Source organism: Pithys albifrons, chromosome 3, assembly GCF_047495875.1.
Source record: "Pithys albifrons albifrons isolate INPA30051 chromosome 3, PitAlb_v1, whole genome shotgun sequence".
Lineage (NCBI taxonomy): Eukaryota > Metazoa > Chordata > Aves > Passeriformes > Thamnophilidae > Pithys > Pithys albifrons.
Genome location: NC_092460.1, coordinates 38,408,764 through 38,424,986, shown reverse-complemented (window position 1 = coordinate 38,424,986; position 16,223 = coordinate 38,408,764). Strand labels below are relative to the sequence as shown.

At 42.2% G+C, this 16,223-nt stretch overlaps 1 protein-coding gene across 5 annotated transcripts in view; it reads left to right on the top strand.

The window, feature by feature from the left end:
* The first annotated feature begins 5,239 nt into the window (after nucleotides 1-5,239).
* Nucleotides 5,240-16,223, top strand: part of DUSP16 (dual specificity phosphatase 16) — an 80,287-nt gene continuing 69,303 nt past the window's right edge. For 3 of the 5 annotated variants that reach the window (XM_071551435.1, XM_071551430.1, XM_071551431.1), the window contains exon 1: nucleotides 14,601-14,749. The gene's annotated coding sequence lies outside the window, so the exon portion shown is untranslated. Of the gene's footprint in view, nucleotides 5,262-14,184; nucleotides 14,478-14,600; nucleotides 14,750-16,223 lie in introns of those variants that run through there. The other 2 variants (XM_071551434.1, XM_071551432.1) reach the window with 2 other exon arrangements.

The following is a 16,223-nucleotide window of genomic DNA, read 5'->3' as shown; positions in this document are numbered from 1 at the left end:
GAGTATTTCTGGTTGCTCTCCACAACACATAAAATAATTTTAAACAGATTTGTCCAGACCCAGATTCTGTGGCATGGGCTGTGCTCACATGCAAAACATTTACTAATCTAAGTCTGATACTGTTGTCCTGTCCAAGGGCACAAACAAGGTTTCTGCATGGCTTAAGCAAAAATTGAAGGACTCATATGGCAAGCTGGATCTGCATTGTAACTGGGTCAGAGGACTTCCACAATGACCTTGACTGCTCTCAGAAATGCCATGGCCCCTCATGTGAAGAGTTGGGTCATCAAATACAGCACTTTGCCCTGGTCTGCACTGCTCATCCCATCTTAAGCCAACATCTTATCAGCTAACTCGTGTTTTGTAAGTGTATTTAAGTATATTGGATTTCCTAATATTGTTGTAACTGCTCATGAGCCTTATATTTGTGTTTAATAAGAATTGTTTTTAATGAGACTGCTCAGGTGAACAGAAGTTATTTACAGGATCAAAAGCTGCACCACAAAAAGTGTCGTATTAATTTATAATAGATGTAAATGAAGGCTATACTCCTGGATAACACACAGTTGTTCACAGGGCTGTTTCAAGGGAACAGGCAAAATGCGCAGTCAGTTATTGGGAGCTGGCAGGCTGCACGCCTCCCCCATCCATACAGGCGGAATAAAATGTCTTGTTCCAGAAATACACAGAAAAAAACATAGCTACCTTAACTCGTTGTCAGCTCCATGGCTCTCAAAATCTTCCCCACATGTCCCAGAGCTCCCATTCCACCAATATTTCCCAAAAAACTCCACCAAGTTTTCTCTGCCCTTGCTTGTATCTACATAAAGATGATCAGAAGGTTGGAACTCCTCTCTATGAAGAGGAGAGAGTTGGGGTTATTCAGCCTGGAGAAGAGAAGGCTCCAGGGAGACCTTATAGCAACCTTCCAGTACCTAAAGGGGGCTACAAGAGAGCAGGGGAGAGACTTTTTACAGGGGGATGTAGTGATAGGATAAGGGGGAATCGCTTTAAACTGGCAGAGAGTAGGTTTAGATTAGATATTTGAAAGAAATTCTTCTCTGTGAGGGTGGTCAGGCCCTGGCACAAGTTGCCCAGAGATGTTGTTGATGCCCAACCCCTGGAAGTGTTCAAGGTCAGGCTGGATGGGGCCCAGGGCAGGGGGTTGTAACAACATGATCTTTGAGGTCACTTACAACCCAAACCATTATGTGATAATGTGATTCTATGATACATTGCCTCTCCTGCCCTTCCCAGCAGCCAACAATCTACCTTGCTTCTCTGAATGAGCCTTTGCTTGAATTGGCCAAGCTGACCAGCCTTTGCCAACAAACTCATCTGTGGTAACACCAAGCAGTAGTTACAGATGGACACAGTCATGCTCAGTGAACATGGGTCAGATGAAAGGGGAAGAAAAAAACAGGTAACACTTTTTAATGTGACTGGAGATACCACTGTTTGACTCACATGGGTAGACTGGTTTTAGAGAAAATTACTTTTAAGCACGTATTTCCAAAAATAGGCTGATCAAATTTTGCATTTTACTTCACTGAGGTTGCAAAAATTTACCTATGAAGTGGGCCAAGTGTGACCCAGGAAAGAAGCACAGATACTCTTGAACCTCTCATTCTAGTTTCAGACAACCTTATGCCCTGTCACCTTCCTCCAGAACTACTCTTGGCAACTAAACAAAGAATCTAAATACCTCCATGTTTCTCTCTTGGTAAGTCACAGCAAATTGGAATGGCTTTTGGGGTATTTGGAGTAATTTAGGTAGCAACTGAGAGACCCAGAAGCTCTGTTAAACTCCTTAGTCAGGCATATGCCTTGATCACATCCAGTACTGGGGTGAGACCTAGGTGTGAGCCAGCTCTTTTCTCTCCTCTCCAGCCTCTGTGCAAAGAGAACTTGAATGTATGCTCCTGACAGAAGCTGCATCATACTCAGATGCTCTGCTTTGGGATGGGAGGCCAGCATTTGCCCAAGGGTGACACCAGCTTAGCACAGACATGGGCATCGCCCAGAGACACAGCACAATATAGCTATTTTGGAGGACCTAGTGCACTTTTAGCCTTTTCCAGCCCTGACTCTGCACACTTTCGTCTTGACGTCACTGAAAGAAATGGCATTTAAGTTCCAAAGTCAGACTGCTAGTTCACAAATGATCATATGAAAAATTTAACAATCAAGAAGACTGACCACAAATGCACTACTAGTTTTCTCATTAACATATCTATATATAAAATAATTGTAAGCTCAAAACTATCTCTGACTTGAAACTATAATTGATTTGTGGCAGCTGTCTGAGGATTTGGAGAATTAGCTGTAATTATAGGATCAAAATCAGAAAATATTGACTAGTTTGCAAAAGGCATTAAAGTACAATATCAGGGCTCTGTGTGTATTTCTCCTGTGTCTAAAAGGACCATAATAATTAAAAAAAAACAACACACAATAAACTTTGTTTTCCTTTTGAATTTTACAATACTTTTGAACAAATTTCCGACCAGACTGATTGAACAGAAGAAGGATATGGGCTTTGTGAAACACAAGCACTGAAATCAGGTTACCTGTTTTTTAAGCAAGTGGTCTTCTTTAACTTCTGCCTCAGGATTTCCCTTTAGAATTCGGGACTGGGGACTATAGTGTCCTCCTAGAACTGGGGACTAACACCAGAGTTTCAGGAAACTCTATAAAATATCTTGCTTCATGTACATTCCCAGTCTTGTGTAACAACCCACTCACGGTCAGACTGTGCAGGGTAGTTTGGCATGCAGCAGAAGGTGTCTGTGACACTGTGCCCCTGGTCTCCTGCAGTTTTGCTGTTAGACCCATTGAAGTTTATTAATTTCTGAATGGCTCCCCCTCTACAGGTCTCCATGGGAGACTATTAGTGGTTTCTAACTACTGAGGCATATCCCTACAAAAGTGTTAAATGATGCTATGAGGTAATTAAAGGGTAGTAAACCTATAGCAAGAGGAGCTTTTATCCTCTCCACGATACTTTGAGATCCACAGCTATGTGTTTGTTAACAGGACATTTAGGAGTTTTCTCCAAGTATTTTTCATGGCTTTAAGGCTCAGGTTAAGCTACAGGAGAAAGCCTGACATACATATGTAGTGTTGATGCCCATGTTAAGTGTCAGTCTACTTGGTTTCAAAGGCATCTCCAGAAGCTGATTTAAAACATTTACAAAAGTGTGCTGCTCGAAATCACTGAAACTTAGAGGTAAGTAGCTAATTATAGATGCTGTGAATAGACCTGTCAGTAGTCATCTAATAGAACCAAATGATGTCATGCTACAGAATAGCTTTGCCCTCAGTTTGACAAGTGTTTTACAAAAAGAAATGCAGGTGGGGGATTTGCATGTGTGTTTGTTGTAGATATTTTTTGGTTTTTATCATCTCTGGTTCTTCAAGAGAATGAGTTACTTTGTTAGCCAACTGCTACAATGTCAGGTATAAACATTAACAAAGGAACCAATGATACAAAGATTGACAGCTGTTTGCTAAATGTTCACTTTGGTTGCATATATGTAGTCCTTAGCTCTCCAGTGACTTGCCTTACTGCAAGAAGCGTCAGTCTCATAGCACGGTAAATTTACTTCAGTGAAATCGTTCCTTTCCTGCTACATCTGCCTTTGCTAATGTCCTTTAAATGTCTAGCTATGTCAAGGAGAAAAGATCCTATTGATGGACGTGAGTTGAGACTACTATGGAAAATTTTCCCTTGACAGTGTCAGAAATGTTATTCAGAGTCCCTCAGATAGTTACAGCATTCTTAAATGGAATACAACTCACACTTTTCCCCTTTTAAAGTGTTTAGCAGACAGGTGGCAACCCAACTAACTGCTGGGAAATTCCTAAGTATTTACATCCTTTAACTCTTAAATGATATGAACAAGTAATAGGAAATGTCACATACTGAGTATATGAGTGATGTTCCCATTAATCAATCATCCAAAATAAACTGGATTATTAAGTCTGTTTGTACTGTTACTGTAGCTATTTTGCAGATAGGTGCACTAAAAGAGCAAGCTTGATTCTTACTGGCTCTGCTCTATGTGGAGCTTTATGGGCAGAATCTCTTACAATTTCACTCCTCTTCCACACATGCTTTGGCCAGGCACAAGAGAGACTCACAAATGTGGAATATCACCAAGATGCAATTGTCTGCTTTCTGGTGTCAGCATTTGACTCCCACTTAGACATAATTTTCAACTGAGTATAGAAGCTGTGAGGCAGCTCAGATACCCTCCTGGAAAATGAGACCTTTATTTGTTCTAATTTAGTAATCAGATCCAACGTTTTAGGAAAACTGGGATTTTGAAAAGTAAGTCCAAACAAAACAAACAGTTTATTAATTCCTAGTTTCAAGAAAGAATGTTGATTTACAACTTAAGTTGGTGACTGGTGTCCTACACATCAATTCAAAGAATGAAACTTTGTGAGTTACACTGCAGGTCTCATTTGTCTCAGTTCCTGATGATATTTCATTGGTTTTGGCAGCAGACTACAGCTTTTAATGGATGTGTCACAGGGCATCCAGGACTACTACAAAAGTGCCATTGTACACATACCTGGAACAACTCACTTAACATCTGGTATAGAAAAAAAATCTCTGCAAAGAACATGTAGTGCCAGACAGGTTGCAGTCACTGCCAGTGTAGTACAGTGTAGAAACAACCTGTGCAGGCAAGTAGCCTGAGGCAAATTTATCTGCAACACATATCACTGTTGGCACTGTAGGGCAACACGTGCATGATCTGTTCAGCACATGTCATGTCCAAGTCCCCTGGTGCCAGACAATTCACAGTGTGGCTGCATTTGCATATGCGCTCCTCTCTGAACACAATGTGGAGTCTATGGACGTGTTCCCACCAAAATATATTGAAATGCCATTAGTAAGTACATACATATTTAAAAGCCTGTTTGAAAGACAAGTGTCTCAAACCACTTGAGCATACCTGTGTAAACTACTGAAAACAAAATAAGGTGCCTTATGGATTGCAGAAAAGAATCTGTAGTCCTGACAGTCCGTAAAAATGAAAATAATTTTAAAATATTATGAAGCTCTTTGGCATGATAAATCATTCATGAACAATTTAGATGGCTTTGTTGCTTAGTCTTTGTATGTTTTTGGCTTATAATCTGGCTGCACAAACAAGAAGAAATGAATATAATACAACCCTTTTGCACCTGTTGAGAAACATTCAGCTGGAAGGTACACTGTCAACTTATGAACAACTATGAAGAGTGAGGTATGTAATTCAGAACAAGACTCTGAGATTTTTTTAAAGATATATTTGCTTTTATAATTGTTACTATGGATTTTGTTGTTGTTGTTGAAGGAATTCATACCTGTATTCCTTAAATGACATATATATGACCTTGACTCATTTTATTCCAGGGCCTTTTTTCATATCCCTACCAATGTGAAAGGGCTTTTGTATGGATGTAAATGTGATTTGCTACCATAAAAATATGCATTTTCTAAGCACAACAACTTTTATCAATACAATAAAATCCAGCAGCCATGCTGCATTGCAGGCATTCCACTGAGAGACAAAGTAGAGAGAGGATGACTATGTTTTTAACATCCACTGAGATTAATCAGTTAAAATATATGATGTATTATCATATAATTATTGCAGTCTGCCTTCAACATAAATTTAAGCTTGTTTCTAAACTTCACATATGTACATGTTACTTTAGTGATTTTTACAGTATAAATTCATATTCAGCTTTATAATGTTTGGTTTAGCAATAATGAGATTAACCTTACAATAGCTGTATTTTAAAGAACTGACTTCCTCCTGAAATAATTTTGTTCACAAAAATGTAAACATGGAAATTTATACACTGAAATTTCGTAATAGTGACGAGACCACCTTAATGTTTGACAGATAAATTTTCAGCCAGGAATACTCAGATTTCTCAATGTAAACTAAGAATACAAGACACAAGAATCATGACTGCCCTCTTTATACCATACAATAAATTAGGTTGGAAGGGATCTCTGGAGGCCACCTGGTCTAACTCCCTCTAGACAGCAGAGCCAACCTCAACATTAAATCCAAGTTCAAAGTTAGATCAGGTTGCTCGGAACCTTGTCTTCCAGCCCTGACTACCTCCAAGGACAGGGAAGCCTCTGTAGGCACATCTTCCAGTGTTTGAACACTCTCGTTCTAAAGAGCTCTTTTCTATTGTCAGATGGCAAATGTCAACCTAATGACTGCCAAAAAGGGTAGCTCACTCTACTTCTGTTACATTAGCAAGATGAACTTACTTATGTTGCATTATAACAGTGCCAGATCCCCAGCAAGGATCATAGTGAGAACTAGAGGGCAGGAAACTGTTCTAGATCATCATCCCATAGATGGGCTCAAGCAAGGCGTCTGCCTCCATCTTCTCAAACTCTGTACACCCATGCCACTGACACATTTGGTTCACTCTTTCCCCTCCAATTGTTGTGCATCTTTGTTTCTATTTTGCCATCTGCTCTCCAGCGGTTGAAGTCTTTGTTCATTCACATGCTCTCACATGGAACCACACTCTTCTTCCAGTGACGTCCACCTTACAGCATTTGTGCAAGTGCATCCTGATTTCCTGCTGGCATTATATGGTAAGAAGGTATTTTAAATGAATCATCAGTTACAATAACCATTTTTCTTAAACTGTGCCTGACATCATTTAATTGTAGGTCCTAGTACAAAATAACAGATGAATAAACATATAATTTCTGCAACTTAGTAATTAGATGGGTCTTTTGAACAGGGGCTACTTTTCCCATTTATATTGTGGAACTCAAGTTGCATTTACCATTTTCCCATAAATGTCTCCACTGACTGAATCACAAAAGATGGTGTCCTCATATGTTCCTTGTCTAAGTTCTTCTGAGCTTTCTCAGCTGCCAAGAAGAAATGTCTTGGAAAGTCATGTCCTCTACTTGAAACTCCACTTCTTAAAAAACCTTCTGCCCCATTTGATTTCATAATATCCCATTTAGATTTTAAATGGTCATGAAGAGGCACACTCTTCAACATAAGTTTACCTGGAAGCCATCATCATTTGATCAATGGCTTGAAACAACTTTTAATGACTGGAGAGTCCACAAGCTAAATTTACATCTGAAGTAGGGATACGCGGCTTCAAGTAATCCACAACAATTCTGAGGCAGACCTTCACAAGGAAAATAAAACATTGTATTTGCAGCCCTGTGCTTTACCCTCATTGACCTTCTCTTCTTTTTGCAGGCCAAACATAAACTAGGGTTTTAAATGTTTTTAATATGTTAATGATTCTTCTCCAGCTATAAGGAGAACAAGTGGCAAACTGTTTTGAAGCAGAAATGTTCTTGCAAGACTTTCAACCCCTTTGTAGAGCTAAAAGAGGTGTAACCATATCTAATACACAGAAGCCAGCTTGTTCCTGAGCATCAAAAGGGTAGTCAAGAAAGCAATATAAAAATAAACCAGCAGTCCTTCACCTCACCTCCACCTTGCATAAAAAAAAAAAAAGAAAAGAAAAAAAGACACACTGAGATTTTCACATGCATCTTTTCCCTGTAACCTGACACTTTCACCTGTCCTTCTCAACAAACTCTGCTCTCTGACTAGTGCATTCAACAAAATAAGATACTGTTCAGAGTTAAGTCTTTTTTCCTAAGAGTGTTTTTACTGTAAGGCCAAAATATTTATGTTCTGGGTGTTATCCACTTAAAAGTTTATATGAATGAAAGTTTATAAATGCAGTTCATTGTGCTGCTATGCCCTTTTTTCCCACAGCATCAACTAATAGTAATTAACTTGGTTTTCTTTCCCATTTTAGAAATTAAGTTTATTTTTCGCATCCATTATGGGTTTGTCTGTCTTTTCCTTTTTTAAAATTAGGCTCTTTTTATCTATAAAGTACATTTTAATGATTCTATGGAATAAAAATCTATCTCTTTCACAATCTGTTTGACTAACAATGTAGTTTCACTTGCATATTACTGCAACACCCAAACTGCACCTTAGAAATTAAATACAAAGTAACCTATCAAATCCATAACGTTTAGGTTACCTGTAGGTGTCAGGAGCTGTTAAGGGGAGGCAGAAACAACAAAATTGATTAGGAGAAATGGTGAAAACTAAAACTGCCAGAAAATCTCCTCTCCTGTGTACATATCTTGAAAAGAAAAATATTTTCAAATAAGCAAATATAAATAAACTAGTCTTCATTACTACAGGTTATACATTCTCTTTCTACATTCATACTTTTAAACTATTTTCCTGATTGTGAACTTACTTCAGCATGCTGTCAATATAGTAACTTTTTACTTAATGGTTTATATTGACCCCAGATGACATTTCACATATCACAACTCTAAAATATTTTATGAATGCTGCCCTTTTTTTCTTGTATCCTTGGTACTCTTAAGAAAATATTTCATTATTAGAAAAACAGAAAATCTAAAAGGTATGTAGGGCTGGTAATGACTATCCCACATCATTTAAAGTAGTCAAATAGTTAAAAAGAAAGATATGAACAGTCAAAGACCTCATACATTTTATGTTGCCTTTATAATAAACACAAATACATTTTACTTCTTATTCATCATTGGCCACAAAGAAACTTAAACATACAAAGCTGCTCTCCAGATATTGTAAATTACCACAGCAACTGAAGTGTTAGTTGAGCAATGGTGATTTACACCATCTGTGCTTACAGCCCATTACTAGTTGATTTCAATAGAAGTGTATCAGCCTACAGACAAGTGACTAACAGTGAGTAAGAGCTAAAAGTAAGTGAGGTGGGTGTTTATTGTGACAACTATCTTAATTTCTGGAATGTGTTTGGGATTTTTTTAATGTATCAGCTTTTTTGTTGGTTTTATTTAAATGTCTTTAGACATACAGAAAACTGAGCAATGTTAGTAGTTACGTTTTTCAGTTGCCATAGATTTGTCTGAACTTGTTGTTTCTTGTGAACAGTATTTCATTATTCCGTTTCTTGATGACAACATGTTATTATGCTCCTTTTCTGTAAATAATATTTATTATGATCTCCAATTTCAAATGTCTCCTCAAAACTTAATCATGCTGTTTCAATCAGAAGTGGTCTGACCATTGAAAAGTCACTTTTCTCTGTTTAAGATGATTAGAATTTATCAAAACCCCTAAAGACTCAAAAAGGCCATCCATGGAACCAGAAATTGTTATTACTTCTTCCTTCATCTTTTCTCACTGTCTTCTGTTATATATCTCACTTATAACCTTTGTATGTGTGCATCTGTTTGAAAAATAAGCCAACAAACTTCTGTGCAAGTGCTTAATAAATGACTGCTTATGTAAGTAAAAAAAAAAAGTATTTCTTTTGTGAGATGGAAGAGACGAGGGAAAAGAATGAGTTAGTGGTTAGAACTGGAATTTAAGAGAACTTGGTTCAGTTCTCTGATCTGCAACCGTCCTGCTATACTATCTTGGATGAGTTACTTTATGTCAGTAAGTCAGGCTTATATCCATAAAACTTGGATTCATGATACTCTGTCCCAAAAAAGACTTGCAAAAATAAAGGGTACTTAGAAACTACAGAGATAGGAAATATGTAAATTCCTATTGAGTAATGAATATAGGTTTATGAAAGTAAGAAGATACAGGGAAGTGGACAGCTGATGCTCTCCTTTCTTTTTTTTTTTCTGTACTTTCTGCTGCTCTGGTTCCTGTAATTCTCCTTTTCTCTTCCACTGCTGTCTTACAGAGAACAAGAAGCAATAGCTTCCTCTTGTCTTCCTCTCAACTCAAAGCCACATATCTGCATTGAACCTAGACCGTGCATACTAATCCCAACTCATTTGATGTGCTATGAATCTGGCAGTCCTAGAGAAGCTACATGGAAGTAGAAGTATGAAAACTACCTGCAGCGACAAACTACTGAGGCTATTCTCATTTAACCATTTTCAAGAGGGATAGAGCTTGCCAAAGTCTGATGCACACATGGAAGGGAAGAAACAGAAGAATAGGGAGATACTGGTTTTCTCAACTTGTTGTTTTCCCCTGAGCATTGCTGCTTGGCACCTTACATCTCTGATGCCTGCATTTCTCATGCTACTCTAATTCCTGCTCTCTAGACTGAGCTCTGTGATCTACTGATCTCCAACTACAAACTTTTCTCTCTCTTCTGCTCTTTCCCCCTACCCTCAGTCCTACATCTTCTATTCCTACTGGTTTCCAAATCCTCATGTTCCCGCTGCTGCTCTTACAAACTGGTGCTGCTCTTATTGTTGTACCCTGCTCTCTATGCCAACAAAGCTAGTGGCATCTAAAAAAGTTATGACTGTTTCAAAGTGGGTATCTCAGCAACACTTCGACTTTTAAATACCCTGAAAAACTGTTGGTAGCAGTTATGTCTGTTACAGCAGTCTGCTCTGAAAGCAGATTAGGCAAAGCTACCCACTACCCCTGAACGTGTCCATGAAAAGGACACTTCCCAGCTTGGGTTTCCCCTAATCCAGTACAGCCAAAACGACCAATGCAGCTGATTTCTACTATTTAAACTGCTTAAGCTACTCTGGTTGACTTTGGCCAAAAAAAAAGTTGGGAGAGATTGAGTGAGCAGCTTGCAGGTAGATAGGTCTTCTTTGGCAGAAGACAGCCATGATGGCAACCAGGAGCTGTCTGGGAATGGTAACCTCTTCAGCAATTCCACTTCAGCCTGTGAAGGAAGTGAGCACCCACAAGGGGATTTTGAAGGATAGTAAGTTCTGTGCTTAAAGTTCAATTCCCACTTATTTCGCAAGAGGTTTCTCTGGCAAACCACTCCTTTCCACTGTGCAGAAAACATGATGACGTTACTCAGGCTGTCATTTATGTTTCCCCTGTTTAATCACTGTTAACTGATTAACCAAATGAAGTGCCACAAAATCCATTAGCTGGAAAAAGGACAAAAAGCTATGCTAACCTTTATGAATAAAGAAATAGAAACCTTTGTAAACAAGGTACATGACCTCCAGCTCTTGAAAGTACCCACCTATCCTCCTTCCCTGGCCCCCAGAAATAGGGGCACTGAGGGGTGACACACTCGAAGCCACTCCTGCCAGAAAGTGGAACATGAACTGGTAAGACATGGGAGAGTGTCAAAGTTTGAGGGCTGTTGCACAGCCAGCTGAATAGCCACCACCATGTCTTTTGCCCTTGTTTTACCCCATATAAACACTTCTGGTCTTTTTATCTCATAAGCTTGATAAGGAGGCACAAGAAAGGAATGCTGACTTTAACTCCTTTGGTACTATTTTGTCAAAAAGGAGCAGTGAGCTGAGGCCAAAAAATCCATCACCAGTAATGTAGCAAAATATATTTCATAGAATGGATGGACCTTTGAAAACCTGAAGGGAAGGTCAGCAGCCAGGGATACCAGCAAACCTGAGTACTCCCTCTCCGAGATGGTTCAGGTGTTTGTCAAACTAAGGCCTGATTCTCCCCACCCCAGGTTGCACCTGCAGTTCAGATAATTTCCAGGAGCCTGCTGTGCATGAGGCAGGGAGGAATGAAAGGCTTTCAAGTGGGGAAAAAAAAGTTAAGCTGGAGTTAGGCTCTGACATGCAAATGAATTACCACTCTTACATGAGGCATGTCAGCTCACACTTTGTCCATTGCGAACAGGAGGTAAAGAACATGGGTCCTGCTCTCTATGAAGCAAGGTCTGATGGTGCCATGTTTGAGTCTTCCTGACTCCTTCTGTTTGTCTTCAGGTTAGCAACAAACCTGTCCAGTTTCACTCAGCAATGTTCTTCCAGATCCGACTCTAATCTCAAGCTCAGCTGAAAGGAAAAAGTTATTCTTAGTAAGAATTTCAACATGCAGGAATTGTGATATCACTGGTTTAGTTACACCTTTTATTACATCAGGAAAAAGAAATATCCCAACTCTATATTGAAAAAGCTTTAACTTGCTATTTCAGTACAGACTTCTCTGTACAAATCTTTTTTTTCAGCTAAAAAGAAAAATATTTCAAAAAGATCACAAGTACTTCTTATTCTTACAATTTTACAGTCAGGAAACTTATACAGCCCCACAATTTAAAAAATAAACCAGTTACATAAGGTGTTACCGAGTTGAGATGACAAAAGGGAAGAGAGAATTGAAATATCTTTCCTTCTTACCATGTACGTCTCTCCAGCACTTCCCATTTCTCTTTGTGAGAATAACCATGCTGGAACTATTTGTTCCTGCACTTTCCTGGTTTGAATAAGCTGAGGCACTGGCTGTCACCTCCAGTTTCTCTGGCACGCTCTCTGATCCCCTTTGTCAAAACGGGTCAGTTCTAGCTCTCTTAACCACCAGCTAATTGTGCAGAGTTTGAATACTGTGGGCACTTTGGGGGTTTGTGAAAGGCATCTTCGGGGCCACTCGTTAATTGAGACAAAAGAGCAAAACTGCTCTTCAGTTACCAGAAGACAGACACATGCAAAATGGGAACAAACTGACATTAATTGCTTTACCATAATATCTTCACTGTTTTTGATCTTTTGTCACTGCCTTATGGAGCTTGGGCTTCTCTCTCTCCTACATACTCTGCACTCCACTGCACAAGACTTGACTATTCAGTATGAGTGCCAACAAGGCCTCCTCATGAGGAACAGCTCACAACTCCTTAACACTAAGCCCTTCACCAAGGTGGTTCTTGGTCAATTTTGCCAGGACAGAGCCCACCACCATATTTTTGTTCTGAGTTGCCTGCTTCCTGAAATACCAATCACACGTTGTACTGTGAGTGACAGCCATGTGCCTTTCTGAAGGCACTTTCTTTGAAGAGACAGCCGCCAAGAACACAGGAACCAATGCAGTTAATTCTCTTTCTCATGCTGTCTTCCAAGGGTTTCTGGCACAGGGATTCAAAAGCCATCAGAGGTGACTGACTGGAGTTTGAATTTTCCTGTGTACCCAGCAGTGCTGGCAGGCTCCTTGTAGTGATGATGCCTCTATGCAACAAAGAGCACTGCAAAATATTCTGGTGTAACTGGAAGAGGGATGCGTAAGACAGATAGGACCCATCCAACCCCTGAAGGATATACCTTGCTAGTTCAGATTGGTTCCAGCTGTAACAGATACATGTTAAGCCAAAAACTTCTTTGCATTTGTGCAGACTTTATTCTCAAGTTATTGGTTTCAGATTTTTAAAGTTTTTTATTTCATAAGGTTATTTAAAGGGTGAAGGGCTCTCAGTGTTCCACGCGGCCTGCAAGGTGTTCCGTCCATATCATGTGAAAGGGGTTGGAACGGGATGACGTTTAAGATCCCTGCCCTTCCTAAAATGCTCCGTGATTGCATGATTCCCTAACAGTACCACTGGAGGATCTGACGCCTTATCACCGAGATGGTTCAACATCGCACCACACAGCGTCACAACGTAACAGAAGGCCAGGCCGATATTTATGGAGCCACCCGAGGCGCTTGTCCCCCCCCAGCCAGTGGCACGGAAGGCAGTGCGGCCGGACCGCGCTCGCCACGGCGCCACATGCCCGGCGGTGCCCCGCGGCCGGGCATGGAAGAGGCCGGTGGCGCGGGGCGGCCCCTGAGAAGAGGGGCCGGCAAAGGAGCGACGGCCGGACGGCGAAGCCGCCTCCTCGTCCCGGCGAAGGGCGGGGAATCGCCGCGGAGGTGGCTCCGTTGAATCGCTGCGGGGCCCCCGCTCCTCCCCGGGGCAGCGCGTTCCCCCCGTTGACAGCGGGGCCGCGCCGCCGCAATCCGTCCCGCCGCGGGGCTGCGCGGCCACCGCTGCCTCTGTGTTCCCCCAGGAATCCTTTTCTTCCCGCTCCTCCTCTTTCTCCTTCACCCTCTCCCCCCACCTTCATCCGCCGTCTGAGTTCATTCACTGGGATTGGTCTCAAATGACGCCATCGCTTTATTTTTACACCAATGACCTCATCCTAGCAGCTTGAAGTTTACTGACCAGCAGAACTCTTTCTCTTGTTCGTTCTTCGCCTTGTGCCTCCTCTTCCCCGGGGTTTGTCGTCGTTTGGGTCATTCCAGGAACTGAAGGCTTTAAAAACAAACAAACAAAAAGACCAAACACACACACAAAACCCCTCAGCCCCCAAACTCTTCCCCTCCTCCCTGGCTTTTCAGTGTGCGTCCCCTCATCACTGTCCCTTTTTAATTTCAAGCTATCTTGGGGCGGGGGGGGGGGGGAGTGCGAAGGAGAGGATAAAAGAGCTCCAAAGCTCCAAATGTTTCCTTTTTTCTGGTCCTCTCCCCTCCCACCCTCACGCTTCCCACTGTAAAAAAAAACCCGAATATATTTTTCCTGTTCTTTTTTTTTTTTTCAAATAGCTGGGATTTGGTTTGGGGTTTTTTGGTTGTTTTTTATTTTTCTTACTGAAGAAGGAAAAAGAGGAGCTTTCCCAGCGGCTGGAAGTTTCGGGCAGCAGCGGCGAGGCTGATTGTAATTACTCTTCTCCTTGCCGGGGCACAGGCAGACAGGCAGGGGCTGACACAGTAAGTGCCGGGAGGAGCGCACGGACCCCTGGCCCGGGGCCGCGCCGTGGGAGCCAAGCCGGGGGGGGGGCGAGGGGCGCGGGGGGGCCGGGCCGGGCCGGGGAGGAGGAGGAGGAGCGGGATGGGAGGGAGGGAGGTGAAGGAGAGGCGGGCGGTGGGAGCCCGCCCTCCCGCATGCCCTTCCCCACCGCCCCCTCACCTCCGGAGGAGAGTGCCCGCAGTGGACAGGTCGCTGCTCCGGCCCGGGCAGGCTCCGGCCGCCTCCGCAGGTGGTAAGAACGCGGCTGAGCGGGAGGGGGTACGGCACCGGCGGCCGCCCCGCGCGTCCCTACCTGCTGCCGGCCCCCTGCTGCCCGCGGCCGCTCCTGCCTCCCTGGCTTTTCCTTTCCCACCTCCCGACATCCACCTGCCTCTCCTCGTGAGAGGAGGAAACCGGACGCCTTTCGTGCCCGGGCCGGAGGCAGCCGCCGCTGGAAGAAGGATGGGTGGGAGCCCGCGGCTGCCCCGCCGAGCGGCCGGGGGGCTCCTCATGAGCCGCGGCGTGTGCGGCTGCCTTGCTAAACTTAGCCAGGAGCGCTGCCTCCGATCAGGCTCTCCGCTGCTTAAAATGATCGGGGATGGTTTAAAGCCCCGGCGGGCTCCTGAACAAATACTGAAGTTCTGCCTTGGACTTGGGAAACGTTTAAATTGAGGCAGTTGACAAAATGGAGGGCTGCCGCGGCGTCCAGGAGTGAGGCAAATTGCAAATTGTTAACCTGGCATCGCGTTCGCCTCAGCTCCCGGCTCGGCGCTGGCGCCGGGACGCGGCCTGTGACAGGACGCCAGTCCCAGCGCTGTGTCCCCCTGCCCGGGGAAGCGGCGGGATGCGGAGTGGAGCGCGCTCCGGCGGTGCCGAGCCAGGTGTATGGCATGTGGCTGTTGCCAGATTTGACCAATGCTGGGATTTTTCAGCGTCCAGAAACCATTTGTCAGATGAGAACTGGTTGGTTTTGTTTGGTTTTTGGTTGGTTTTTTTTTTTTAGAGAAGTCAGGAAAATTTACTTTCTTTTATCGTCGTTTCAGCTGATTGGAATAGAAAATCGATCGTTTTGGTTTTCCTTTAAATAAAGGGTGTAGTCAGCGAGGTGTAGTGTCTGACCTATGACTAAATTTTTTTCTTCAAACATTTGGTGTATCAGAATAAATAGATCTATGCTGCTTTTGAAAACTAAAAGCATATTGAATTATTCTTTGTAAGGGATATATGTTGGGGTTCTTAAAAGAAAAATAACCCAAATGATTTTGTAATCCTTGCTTTGAGATTTATGCTATTCCTGGCAGTGTGTGGTTTGGTAGATGCAGAGTTTATGAACTCACAACTGACTAAACAGGAGTTGGTTTAAACTCTTGTGTTTTGAGTGGAGGTGGAAAAATAGTAAGTCTTATTTTCTTTTTATGGTGTTCATCCCACTGCCCATTGGAGATTGAAACATTCATCACAGTTGTTTATGTTGGTTGTCTAGGAGTTTCTGCTTGAGTGTAGAGCAAGTATGCAACAGGGAGGTGTATTTTTAGCTTTCAGTTTTAATGAGAAAAGATACAAAGAACGGTGATATTCACGAGTACATCCTGTGTTTACTGAGTATGCTTATTAATATTTTGAGGATGGAATCTATGCAAAACATCTGAGGTGTAATAAATATTGGTCATTATGCTTGTTACAGTAAGTCTTAATACACAATTGAAAAATCCCTTTTAAAATGAGCA